General features: G+C 36.7%; 2 long non-coding RNA genes across 2 annotated transcripts; both read right to left on the reverse strand.

The window, feature by feature from the left end:
• Positions 1–4,525: 4,525 nt before the first annotated feature.
• LOC119721037 lies at positions 4,526–5,145 on the reverse strand. The gene is made up of 2 exons (XR_005270137.1): positions 5,100–5,145; positions 4,526–4,723 (listed from the first exon to the last, which is right to left on the reverse strand). It is a non-coding gene; the product is annotated as an uncharacterized LOC119721037 (long non-coding RNA).
• Positions 5,144–7,889, reverse strand: LOC119721036. The gene is made up of 3 exons (XR_005270136.1): positions 6,990–7,889; positions 5,570–5,744; positions 5,144–5,200 (listed from the first exon to the last, which is right to left on the reverse strand). It is a non-coding gene; the product is annotated as an uncharacterized LOC119721036 (long non-coding RNA).
• Between the last annotated feature and the right edge of the window lie 5,826 nt (positions 7,890–13,715).

Genomic DNA, 13,715 nt, shown 5'->3' on the forward strand with positions numbered 1-13,715 from the left:
CTTGAACCTGTTACTTTTTTATATTTATTTGGACGGGGCTTAAAATTTTAGACAAGAAGCCCTTAATATCAAATAAATTACTTAATATAACATCATCCTGTAATGTTTTGGAACACAGTGAATTTCACTTTCAAAAGAAATCTTTTTCCAATTGACGTGCCTAAAGTATTACTGAATATATCATTTGATCAATAGAGTGATTTGATGATTTGGAATGTAATTATGTTGTAGGAATAATAAGTGGCGATTGTATTTAATTTTGCTTCACAGCAACACCCGTATTGACCGTGCCGACTGTTGGTGACGAGTGCATTGCACCGGGGGAAGCATCAATTCCAGTGTCATGGGATCAAGTGAGCGCAACCAACTCAGATGGTCAAGCAATAACGTGTACGGATGATGCAGGGGGAACCAGTGTAACAGTCACAGGAGGAGACTTTCCAGTAGGCTCTCATAATGTAACCTGCACTGTGACCAATGATGGTGGCTGCACAGCATCAGCATACTTCACCTTCGATGTAATCGGTAAGATTTGATTTGTAATTGACACCCTTTGAAATATGATTGAAGTCAACCCGATTTGTTTTCGAAAGTTCTTTGCATTGTTTAGAGGCCAGCATGTTGATAAAAGATGGATCTTTTGAGACTAGGTGTTACACTTTAATGTACCTGTTTCATCGCCCAATTTACCATGCAAATCTTCCAATTGGTTCTATTTGGCTGGTGAAACATTGATTGAAATTAGTCACAAAATATGTTCATGAATGTTAACATCCGTATGGAGCAGTCTAGTGTACTTGAACTTGTTACTTTTTTATATTCATTTGGACGGGGCTTAAAATTTTAGACAAGAAGCCCTTAATATCAAATAAATTACTTAATATAACATCATCCTGTAATGTTTTGGAACACAGTGAATTTCACTTTCAAAAGAAATCTTTTTCCAATTGACGTGCCTAAAGTATTACTGAATATATCATTTGATCAATAGAGTGATTTGATGATTTGGAATGTAATTATGTGGTAGGAATAATAAGTGGCGATTGTATTTAATTTTGCTTCACAGCAACACCCGTATTGACCGTGCCGACTGTTGGTGACGAGTGCATTGCACCGGGGGAAGCATCAATTCCAGTGTCATGGGATCAAGTGAGCGCAACCAACTCAGATGGTCAAGCAATAACTTGTACTGATGATGCAGGGGGAACCAGTGTAACAGTCACAGGAGGAGACTTTCCAGTAGGCTCTCATAATGTAACCTGCACTGTGACCAATAATGGTGGTTGCACGGCATCAGCATACTTCACCTTCGATGTAATCGGTAAGATTTGATTTGTAATTGACACCCTTTGAAATATGATTGAAGTCAACCCGATTTTTTTTCAAAAGTTCTTTGCATTGTTTAGAGGCCAGTATTTTGATAAAAGATGGATCTTTTGAGACTAGGCGTTACACCTAAATGTACCTGCTTCATCGCCCAATTTACCATGCAAATCTTCCAATTTTTTTCAATTTGGCTGGTGAAACATTGATTGAAATTAGTCACAAAATATGTTCATGAATGTTAACATCCGTATGGAGCAGTCTAGTGTACTTGAACTTGTTACTTTTTTTATATTTATTTGGACGGGGCTTAAAATTTTAGACAAGAAGCCCTTAATATCAAATAAATTACTTAATATAACATCATCCTGTAATGTTTTGGAACACAGTGAATTTCACTTTCAAAAGAAATATTTTTCCAATTGACGTGCCTAAAGTATTACTGAATATATCATTTGATCAATAGAGTGATTTGATGATTTGGAATGTTATTATGTTGTAGGAATAATAAGTGGCGATTGTATTTAATTTTGCTTCACAGCAACACCCGTATTGACCGTGCCGACTGTTGGTGACGAGTGCATTGCACCGGGGGAAGCATCAATTCCTGTGTCATGGGATCAAGTGAGCGCAACCAACTCAGATGGTCAAGCAATAATGTGTACGGATGATGCAGGGGGAACCAGTGTAACAGTCACAGGAGGAGACTTTCCAGTAGGCTCTCATAATGTAACCTGCACTGTGACCAATGATGGTGGTTGCACAGCATCAGCATACTTCACCTTCGATGTAATCGGTAAGATTTGATTTGTAATTGACACCCTTTGAAATATAATTGAAGTCAACCCGATTTGTTTTCGAAAGTTCTTTGCATTGTTTAGAGGCCAGCATGTTGATAAAAGATGGATCTTTTGAGACTAGGTGTTACACTTTAATGTACCTGTTTCATCGCCCAATTTATCATGCAAATCTTCCAATTTTTTCTATTTGGCTGGTGAAACATTGATTGAAATTAGTCACAAAATATGTTCATGAATGTTAACATCCGTATGGAGCAGTCTAGTGTACTTGAACTTGTTACTTTTTTTATATTTATTTGGACGGGGCTTAAAATTTTAGACAAGAAGCCCTTAATATCAAATAAATTACTTAATATAACATCATCCTGTAATGTTTTGGAACACAGTGAATTTCACTTTCAAAAGAAATCTTTTTCCAATTGACGTGCCTAAAGTATTACTGAATATATCATTTGATCAATAGAGTGATTTGATGATTTGGAATGTAATTATGTTGTAGGAATAATAAGTGGCGATTGTATTTAATTTTGCTTCACAGCAACACCCGTATTGACCGTGCCGACTGTTGGTGACGAGTGCATTGCACCGGGGGAAGCATCAATTCCTGTGTCATGGGATCAAGTGAGCGCAACCAACTCAGATGGTCAAGCAATAACTTGTACTGATGATGCAGGGGGAACCAGTGTAACAGTCACAGGCGGAGACTTTCCAGTAGGCTCTCATAATGTAACCTGCACTGTGACCAATAATGGTGGTTGCACGGCATCAGCATACTTCACCTTCGATGTAATCGGTAAGATTTGATTTGTAATTGACACCCTTTGAAATATCCCAGTGGGCAAAATACGTTGAAATAACGTTGAAACAACGTCAGATTCCGACGTTGAACTAACGTTGAATAATGATTGAATTTGAAAGTTGATCTGACGTTGAAATGCTGACGTTGAATCAAGGTCAACAGTTCAACGTTGATTTAAAGTTGAAAATTTTACGTTGATTCAAGGTTGATTAATGATTGAATTTGCAAGGTGATCTGACGTTGTTTTGCTGACGTTTAACCAACGTGGAAAGCACAACGTTGAATCAACGTAGATATTAAAACGTTGATTTAATGGCGGACATTCTACGTTGATTCAACGTTGATTAATGATTGAATTTGCAAGTTGATCTGACGTCATTATGCTGACGTTAAACCAACGTGGAGAGCACGACGTTGAATCAACGTAGATATGTCAACGTTGATTTAATGTCGGAGATTCTACGTTGATTCAGCGTTGATTAATGATTGAATTTGCAAATTGAAGCGACGTGGAAATGTCGACATTGAAACAACGTTAAGATCACAACGTTGAGTTAACGTAGACATTTCAACATTGATTTAACGTCGACATCTCTACATTAAAATAGCACTGACATGATGTTCAATCAACGTATAAATAATCAACATTAAATGACATCCTATTCTTAGAAATATCACAGTTAAATAAATGCAATTCTTGAATCAAAATATTTTAAGGTTTGTGTTAAGATTTAAAGCCAGAATGTACTGATAATGGTGGATGTTGGCATTTTTCCAATCGTTCTATGTTAAATAAATTTGCAAGCTGAGGAGTGTTGTTAAATCCATGTCGAAATTGAATAACTTTAAATTTAAATGAAATTCTTTATCAATCACTTTAATTTTTTCCATAAAAAAATGTGTGTATTTATTAATTAACTTCCAACCTTATCAGCTTATACAACACCTTTTAGGTTTCAACAAAGTAGTAATTAATCCATACATAGTAAAATTCAGAATTAGATTGACTTGTTCCAACAGCATTATAGCCTAAACGAGGGTACTAGTCTCTAAAAAGATACATGATAATGAATTTGATTCTTTTTTCAAAGAAATGCAGCACTGCCCAGTGCAATTACATCGGAAATATAACACGAATTAACAAGCATACGGTACAATTTTTAAACGTCTAAATTCACTTTTTTTTTTTCATTTGCATACAATTCATATTAGTTTTCCAAATTTACCTGCAGCACTATTCTATCATATCTATGAATTTTCTTGTGAAATATTGCAAGAGGTTATGCGGCAGACTTGGGCAAGAGCATTAGAAACTATCAAATAGAAAATAATAAAACAAACAGCATCATTCATACAAAATTAATCTAAATGATTCAATTGAACATTTGAACAGGTCAACCAAGAATCAACAGTAATAACTAAATAATGCACAATACATGTACTGTATATAATTATTATAACAGTCCCCCACTTCTCGAACGTGGAAGTTTCAAGATGAAAAGTACAAGATGCGGCAGAGGTTGAATTTCCATCACTTAAAGAGCCTTTACCTGTTACACTTACGGAAAGATACCAGCCACTCCAGAGCAACTTACTGTATTTGAACAATTACTATTAATCAACTGTTCCAATATTGAAATATTTAACACAGTCCAAAGGTACGACTGAATGTGAAGGTGCATGGGCCCTCAGTGTGTCCCTCCATCACCTCTTCTTTCAGGCGCAAACTTGACAGGAGATGAAAAACTCAACAAGCAGCAACATCCATCACCTTGCCCGATTACGAAGTTACTAGACCTCGCTAGAAAAGACAAATAAAAGATAGTGTAATATTTTAGAATTGCAAGCTTCCTCCCCAACCATCTCTTTATTCATTGACACAACCAAATCACCCTCAAAAAAGAAAATGTTACAAACACAAACAAAGAGAAATACATACATAAACCATATTAGTTTCAACAAAGCGACAACACGTTCATTTTATGTGCTGACATTGTGTACAAAAAATCAACAGAATGATTCCTTTTATTAAACTTGCACTTATAAAAACTACCACTTGTATTTCCTGACACTTCAGCAATTATCAACCATACAACCAAGTACCCACACAATGAGATTTTAACCAAGATCAATAATTGGTCAAAATAAATTAAATCTGGCGAAGAAAATTAAATTACCTGCGAAACTGAAAAGGTCCGTCTCCTCATCTGCTTTTTTTCAGTTTCAGTTCCACTCTGCCCATCATTGTTGAACTGTCTTCAATCACTTGGTCATGCACCTGTTGGATGAGAAAAAAAAAAACGCTCAGAGACAAAAGCAAAGACCCATCAGGAAAAAAGATAACGGAAGAGTGTAAACAAACACAAGTTATTATACAATGCACTGTGACGAAACTTCTGCCAACACTCAATTAAGATATAGCCACAAATCTGTTTTCATTTTTGCGTTTTGTTAACGTTTTGAATGAACTGGCCATTGTGTCTGTTGTTCGCACAGGTATAAATGGATTTGAATACCACTTTTTTTATGTGCGATGACTGCAATCAGAGCTACATCTCTGCAAGTGTTATTGACTTAAGAATAAAATAATCGGTTTTTCCAATAAAACTTAGCCCTGAATTTTTTTTTTTTGTCGGCATATACATACCAGCTACGGCACTGCGAGTACTGTCCGAAAGATTTCAAACTGAAGCATCTTCGAAAGTCATACATAACTCCTCCATACTGGTTCGACAATCCATGCTGACTTTGGCTCCTCCTCAATTCCTGTATGAATCATTGCTGAGTGGGGTTTCGTCATCTGTGAGGTCTTGTAAACTCTTCTGGAATTTTGAAAAGGATTTTTTTCTTCAGAAGCTGAAAAAGTGAGATTAACTACCCTACCTGTCCTACCTGCCAAACTTAGACTCTGCATACTCCCCAAAAAATATGCAAACCATGTCTAGTATCTACACAAAACAAAAACAAGTTTATGTAGAAATACCACCTGCCTATGCAATGATTGATTACTTAGGCCAATACATTTACGTAATTACTCACTCCCTGCACCGTGAGTCCATTTTGTTATTGCACCATTCACAGCACAGGCTACAAACAGCGGTATAATTATCCATGCTTGCATTTACCTAAAGTTTTGATACAGAAATGTGTGTTATGCATTCTCACTATTGTGAACTACCCAGCAACTTCCTCCGTTTTGTGACTTGTACATGTACAAGAGCACCGGGGTGGTGATAGCAACATGTGAAATCGAAATTGGGAGTGTTTATCCCCGAATTGATAGGCCTATTCCCTATGGAAGATAACCCACCTGGTTTAATAATCAGGGGAAGTAAAACGGTATAATGTACATGACCCACGACCTATCACCGCTGTGTAGCTGTACGAAGAAATCCAGTATGGCAGTAATTGACCTCGAGAAAATATACTGCATTCCATTCTACAATCACTTTTGGACGATCCATTTTTACTTTTTAGCCTGAAAATTACATGAAAACTGAAACTCTACAGTGCAGAAAATCGAATTATATTTTTCCTGGTTATTATTTTTTTTAACCAGGTAGGCTTAAGTACATTTCATCATCATGCATTTCATGTCCATAAGGTCTACCAAGTGAAAAAAAATGCAATTTCTATTTCCTCAGAAACAACTTTTCAATACAAAGGAAATCCAGTAATTGAGCCACATTTATTCATGGTAACAATATCGTTTTGGAAAGTTTAAGTCACACGTCCATTATACTGTACAGTTCAAAACGCCAATGGAGGATTATTTCTCAGGATTTCTCTCACTACTTTCCCATTGAACCCGTTTAAGTACAGCTCAGCAATACACTGTTCCGAGTGCCGGGATGCATGCGGTCGACCTGGTTCCCATACGTACCGGACGCCGGTATCATCAGTGACCATGCATGCCAGTGTCCCCGACCCCAGTGATGTGTCAATATTTGTTTATCGTTTTGGGGAGAAATTGGTTGCAATTAATAAGTAAGTGCTTCGAATAAACGTCAGGTATGTCTAAGCAACATCATAACAATAACGACGAATTTTGATGGCAAAATTCTTACCTGTTATTTGAGTAAAATGATGTCGGCTGCACGCTACACGTCCACACAACTGCAGTATGATGTCGAAATATGTAACGGTCATATGCTTGCGCGCCATATCGTGATTCAAAGAGAGTACATGAAAACTGATTGGCCAGCGTCACAACCTTGGAATGTAGAACAAATTACGCGCCGTGTGATTGGCTAGCGTCACAGCTTTGGCGTGCTGACAAATAATATGTTTTCATAAAAAAGGCCACAAAGTTCAATTAAGTCGGCTATTTTGTTTATATTTCTTGACATAATATTTTGCACTTTGATAGTTAAAATTATACGTTAATTGATACAGCAGGACTGACGTTGAAGTAACCGCGAGGATACTCAATTTCAAAGCAATGCAATATGTTTGATTGCGACGCACTTAATTTCGACATTTTTTCAACTTTGGACTAATTAAAATCCGTATGTTAAACAAAGTTTACCAAACCGACGTTGGTACATTTAGGTCGTTATCACGACGCAATTTTAAGCATTTATCCAACATCAGAATAATGTCAAAATACGTTGGAACAATTACAAAACTGACGATTGATAGACATTGAATTTAACATTGTTAATATCGTGACGCAATTTAAACGCATATTCAACGTCAGATTAATGTTGAAATCTGTACGTTGGAACAACGTTACCAAACTGACGTTGAATAGACATGGAATTTCGGTTGTCAATATCGTGACGCAATTTAAACTTTTATTCGACGTCAGATTAATGTCGAAATCTGTACGTTGGAACAACGTTACCAAACCGACGTCAGAGAGACGTTAATTTTAGGTTGTTAATATCGCGACGCAATTTTAACATTTATCCAACGTTAGATTAATGTCGAAATATGTACGTTGGAACAACGTCACCAAACCGACGTTGAATAGACATTGAGTTTTGGTTAATAATATCGCGACGCAATTTCAACCAACATTTAACGTTGGATTAATGTCGAAATATGGACGTTGAAACAACGTTACAAAACCGACGTTGGCTAGACATTGAATTTAGGTTGATAATATCGCGACGCAATTTCAACCAACATTCAATGTTGGATTAATGTCGAAATATGGACGTTGGAACAACGTTACAAAACCGACGTTGGATAGACATTGAATTTAGGTTGATAATATCGCGACGCAATTTCAACATTTATTCGACGTTGAAACAACGTCAAACTGAAACATAAAATCAACGTCGCAAAAGTGACGTTGAAATAACGTTGTTTTACGGTATTTCGACGTCGTGACGTCATTTCAACCAACATTCAACGTTGAAACAACGTCATGTGCCCACTGGGATGATTGAAGTCAACCCGATTTTTTTTCAAAAGTTCTTTGCATTGTTTAGAGGCCAGTATTTTGATAAAAGATGGATCTTTTGAGACTAGGTGTTACACTTAAATGTACCTGCTTCATCGCCCAATTTACCATGCAAATCTTCCAATTTTTTTTCAATTTGGCTGGTGAAACATTGATTGAAATTAGTCACAAAATATGTTCATGAATGTTAACATCCGTATGGAGCAGTCTAGTGTACTTGAACTTGTTACTTTTTTTATATTTATTTGGACGGGGCTTAAAATTTTAGACAAGAAGCCCTTAATATCAAATAAATTACTTAATATAACATCATCCTGTAATGTTTTGGAACACAGTGAATTTCACTTTCAAAAGAAATCTTTTTCCAATTGACGTGCCTAAAGTATTACTGAATATATCATTTGATCAATAGAGTGAGTTGATGATTTGGAATGTAATTATGTTGTAGGAATAATAAGTGGCGATTGTATTTAATTTTGCTTCACAGCAACACCCGTATTGACCGTGCCGACTGTTGGTGACGAGTGCATTGCACCGGGGGAAGCATCAATTCCTGTGTCATGGGATCAAGTGAGCGCAACCAACTCAGATGGTCAAGCAATAACGTGTACGGATGATGCAGGGGGAACCAGTGTAACAGTCACAGGAGGAGACTTTCCAGTAGGCTCTCATAATGTAACCTGCACTGTGACCCATGATGGTGGTTGCACGGCATCAGCATACTTCACCTTCGATGTAATCGGTAAGATTTGATTTGTAATTGACACCCTTTGAATATGATTGAAGTCAACCCGATTTGTTTTCGAAAGTTCTTTGCATTGTTTAGAGGCCAGCATGTTGATAAAAGATGGATCTTTTGAGACTAGGTGTTACACTTTAATGTACCTGTTTCATCGCCCAATTTACCATGCAAATCTTCCAATTGTTTCTATTTGGCTGGTGAAACATTGATTGAAATTAGTCACAAAATATGTTCATGAATGTTAACATCCGTATGGAGCAGTCTAGTGTACTTGAACTTGTTACTTTTTTTATATTTTTTGGACGGGGCTTAAAATTTTAGACAAGAAGCCCTTAATATCAAATAAATTACTTAATATAACATCATCCTGTAATGTTTTGGAACACAGTGAATTTCACTTTCAAAAGAAATCTTTTTCCAATTGACGTGCCTAAAGTATTACTGAATATATCATTTGATCAATAGAGTGATTTGATGATTTGGAATGTAATTATGTTGTAGGAATAATAAGTGGCGATTGTATTTAATTTTGCTTCACAGCAACACCCGTATTGACCGTGCCGACTGTTGGTGACGAGTGCATTGCACCGGGGGAAGCATCAATTCCTGTGTCATGGGATCAAGTGAGCGCAACCAACTCAGATGGTCAAGCAATAACGTGTACAGATGATGCAGGGGGAACCAGTGTAACAGTCACAGGAGGAGACTTTCCAGTAGGCTCTCATAATGTAACCTGCACTGTGACCAATAATGGTGGTTGCACGGCATCAGCATACTTCACCTTCGATGTAATCGGTAAGATTTGATTTGTAATTGACACCCTTTGAAATATGATTGAAGTCAACCCGATTTTTTTTCAAAAGTTCTTTGCATTGTTTAGAGGCCAGTATTTTGATAAAAGATGGATCTTTTGAGACTAGGTGTTACACTTAAATGTACCTGCTTCATCGCCCAATTTACCATGCAAATCTTCCAATTTTTTTCAATTTGGCTGGTGAAACATTGATTGAAATTAGTCACAAAATATGTTCATGAATGTGAACATCCGTATGGAGCAGTCTAGTGTACTTGAACTTGTTACTTTTTTTATATTTATTTGGACGGGGCTTAAAATTTTAGACAAGAAGCCCTTAATATCAAATAAATTACTTAATATAACATCATCCTGTAATGTTTTGGAACACAGTGAATTTCACTTTCAAAAGAAATATTTTTCCAATTGACGTGCCTAAAGTATTACTGAATATATCATTTAATCAATAGAGTGATTTGATGATTTGGAATGTAATTATGTTGTAGGAATAATAAGTGGCGATTGTATTTAATTTTGCTTCACAGCAACACCCGTATTGACCGTGCCGACTGTTGGTGACGAGTGCATTGCACCGGGGGAAGCATCAATTCCTGTGTCATGGGATCAAGTGAGCGCAACCAACTCAGATGGTCAAGCAATAACTTGTACGGATGATGCAGGGGGAACCAGTGTAACAGTCACAGGAGGAGACTTTCCAGTAGGCTCTCATAATGTAACCTGCACTGTGACCAATGATGGTGGTTGCACAGCATCAGCATACTTCACCTTCGATGTAATCGGTAAGATTTGATTTGTAATTGACACCCTTTGAAATATGATTGAAGTTTCCCGATTTGTTTTCGAAAGTTCTTTGCATTGTTTAGAGGCCAGCATGTTGATAAAAGATGAATCTTTTGAGACTAGGTGTTACACTTTAATGTACCTGTTTCATCGCCCAATTTACCATGCAAATCTTCCAATTTTTTCTATTTGGCTGGTGAAACATTGATTGAAATTAGTCACAAAATATGTTCATGAATGTTAACATCCGTATGGAGCAGTCTAGTGTACTTGAACTTGTTACTTTTTTATATTTATTTGGACGGGGCTTAAAATTTTAGACAAGAAGCCCTTAATATCAAATAAATTACTTAATATAACATCATCCTGTAATGTTTTGGAACACAGTGAATTTCACTTTCAAAAGAAATCTTTTTCCAATTGACGTGCCTAAAGTATTACTGAATATATCATTTGATCAATAGAGTGATTTGATGATTTGGAATGTAATTATGTTGTAGGAATAATAAGTGGCGATTGTATTTAATTTTGCTTCACAGCAACACCCGTATTGACCGTGCCGACTGTTGGTGACGAGTGCATTGCACCGGGGGAAGCATCAATTCCAGTGTCATGGGATCAAGTGAGCGCAACCAACTCAGATGGTCAAGCAATAACTTGTACTGATGATGCAGGGGGAACCAGTGTAACAGTCACAGGCGGAGACTTTCCAGTAGGCTCTCATAATGTAACCTGCACTGTGACCAATAATGGTGGTTGCACGGCATCAGCATACTTCACCTTCGATGTAATCGGTAAGATTTGATTTGTAATTGACACCCTTTGAAATATGATTGAAGTCAACCCGATTTTTTTTCAAAAGTTCTTTGCATTGTTTAGAGGCCAGTATTTTGATAAAAGATGGATCTTTTGAGACTAGGTGTTACACTTAAATGTACCTGCTTCATCGCCCAATTTACCATGCAAATCTTCCAATTTTTTTCAATTTGGCTGGTGAAACATTGATTGAAATTAGTCACAAAATATGTTCATGAATGTTAACATCCGTATGGAGCAGTCTAGTGTACTTGAACTTGTTACTTTTTTTATATTTATTTGGACAGGGCTTAAAATTTTAGACAAGAAGCCCTTAATATCAAATAAATTACTTAATATAACATCATCCTGTAATGTTTTGGAACACAGTGAATTTCACTTTCAAAAGAAATCTTTTTCCAATTGACGTGCCTAAAGTATTACTGAATATATCATTTGATCAATAGAGTGATTTGATGATTTGGAATGTAATTATGTTGTAGGAATAATAAGTGGCGATTGTATTTAATTTTGCTTCACAGCAACACCCGTATTGACCGTGCCGACTGTTGGTGACGAGTGCATTGCACCGGGGGAAGCATCAATTCCAGTGTCATGGGATCAAGTGAGCGCAACCAACTCAGATGGTCAAGCAATAACGTGTACGGATGATGCAGGGGGAACCAGTGTAACAGTCACAGGAGGAGACTTTCCAGTAGGCTCTCATAATGTAACCTGCACTGTGACCAATGATGGTGGCTGCACAGCATCAGCATACTTCACCTTCGATGTAATCGGTAAGATTTGATTTGTAATTGACACCCTTTGAAATATGATTGAAGTCAACCCGATTTGTTTTCGAAAGTTCTTTGCATTGTTTAGAGGCCAGCATGTTGATAAAAGATGGATCTTTTGAGACTAGGTGTTACACTTTAATGTACCTGTTTCATCGCCCAATTTACCATGCAAATCTTCCAATTGTTTCTATTTGGCTGGTGAAACATTGATTGAAATTAGTCACAAAATATGTTCATGAATGTTAACATCCGTATGGAGCAGTCTAGTGTACTTGAACTTGTTACTTTTTTTATATTTATTTGGACGGGGCTTAAAATTTCAGACAAGAAGCCCTTAATATCAAATTAATCACTTAATATAACATCATCCTGTAATGTTTTGGAACACAGTGAATTTCACTTTCAAAAGAAATCTTTTTCCAATTGACGTGCCTAAAGTATTACTGAATATATCATTTGATCAATAGAGTGATTTGATGATTTGGAATGTAATTATGTTGTAGGAATAATAAGTGGCGATTGTATTTAATTTTGCTTCACAGCAACACCCGTATTGACCGTGCCGACTGTTGGTGACGAGTGCATTGCACCGGGGGAAGCATCAATTCCAGTGTCATGGGATCAAGTGAGCGCAACCAACTCAGATGGTCAAGCAATAACTTGTACTGATGATGCAGGGGGAACCAGTGTAACAGTCACAGGAGGAGACTTTCCAGTAGGCTCTCATAATGTAACCTGCACTGTGACCAATGATGGTGGTTGCACGGCATCAGCATACTTCACCTTCGATGTAATCGGTAAGATTTGATTTGTAATTGACACCCTTTGAAATATGATTGAAGTCAACCCGATTTTTTTTCAAAAGTTCTTTGCATTGTTTAGAGGCCAGTATTTTGATAAAAGATGGATCTTTTGAGACTAGGTGTTACACTTAAATGTACCTGCTTCATCGCCCAATTTACCATGCAAATCTTCCAATTTTTTTCAATTTGGCTGGTGAAACATTGATTGAAATTAGTCACAAAATATGTTCATGAATGTTAACATCCGTATGGAGCAGTCTAGTGTACTTGAACTTGTTACTTTTTTTATATTTATTTGGACGGGGCTTAAAAGTTTAGACAAGAAGCCCTTAATATCAAATAAATTACTTAATATAACATCATCCTGTAATGTTTTGGAACACAGTGAATTTCACTTTCAAAAGAAATCTTTTTCCAATTGACGTGCCTAAAGTATTACTGAATATATCATTTGATCAATAGAGTGATTTGATGATTTGGAATGTAATTATGTTGTAGGAATAATAAGTGGCGATTGTATTTAATTTTGCTTCACAGCAACACCCGTATTGACCGTGCCGACTGTTGGTGACGAGTGCATTGCACCGGGGGAAGCATCAATTCCTGTGTCATGGGATCAAGTGAGCGCAACCAACTCAGATGGTCAAGCAAT

This window comes from Patiria miniata, unplaced genomic scaffold, assembly GCF_015706575.1.
Source record: "Patiria miniata isolate m_02_andy unplaced genomic scaffold, ASM1570657v1 HiC_scaffold_9, whole genome shotgun sequence".
NCBI lineage: Eukaryota > Metazoa > Echinodermata > Asteroidea > Valvatida > Asterinidae > Patiria > Patiria miniata.